The sequence below is a fragment of the Equus quagga genome, chromosome 10 (genome assembly GCF_021613505.1).
Source record: "Equus quagga isolate Etosha38 chromosome 10, UCLA_HA_Equagga_1.0, whole genome shotgun sequence".
NCBI classification, from domain to species: domain Eukaryota; kingdom Metazoa; phylum Chordata; class Mammalia; order Perissodactyla; family Equidae; genus Equus; species Equus quagga.
Genome location: NC_060276.1, coordinates 2,042,224 through 2,042,589, shown reverse-complemented (window position 1 = coordinate 2,042,589; position 366 = coordinate 2,042,224). Strand labels below are relative to the sequence as shown.

The following is a 366-nucleotide window of genomic DNA, read 5'->3' as shown; positions in this document are numbered from 1 at the left end:
CATCAGGCAGGATGTGCCAGGGGCATAGAGGTCCCCTCTCAGGAGCCAGGAGTCAAGGCCAGAACCCTCTCTGGCAAGGCGAATCTTTTAGGGCACACACTATGCAGGAAGGTGCATTGGCTGCTCCTCCGGCCCTCTGGCCGGCACTCCGTGGAGGGGGAGCCATAGGCACGCACATCCCTGCCACCTCCCTGGGAAACCTTCTCAGCCCCCAGCACCCTCCACTCCCGGCTCCCTGGGGACTGTTCTCGGTCTGCTCTCTGCTTAAACACTGAAAACAACACCCTCCAAAGGAAAGAGGCTGGTGTCTCCCTCTAGGGAGTGGGATTTGGCACCAAGCAAAGGCAGCGCAGCTACGCAGCCTCA

The 366-nt window shown here is 60.7% G+C and overlaps 1 protein-coding gene across 3 annotated transcripts in view; it reads left to right on the top strand.

Moving 5' to 3' along the window:
• Positions 1-366, top strand: part of ATP2B3 (ATPase plasma membrane Ca2+ transporting 3) — a 56,573-nt gene that overhangs the window by 36,207 nt on the left and 20,000 nt on the right. The window lies entirely within an intron of this gene.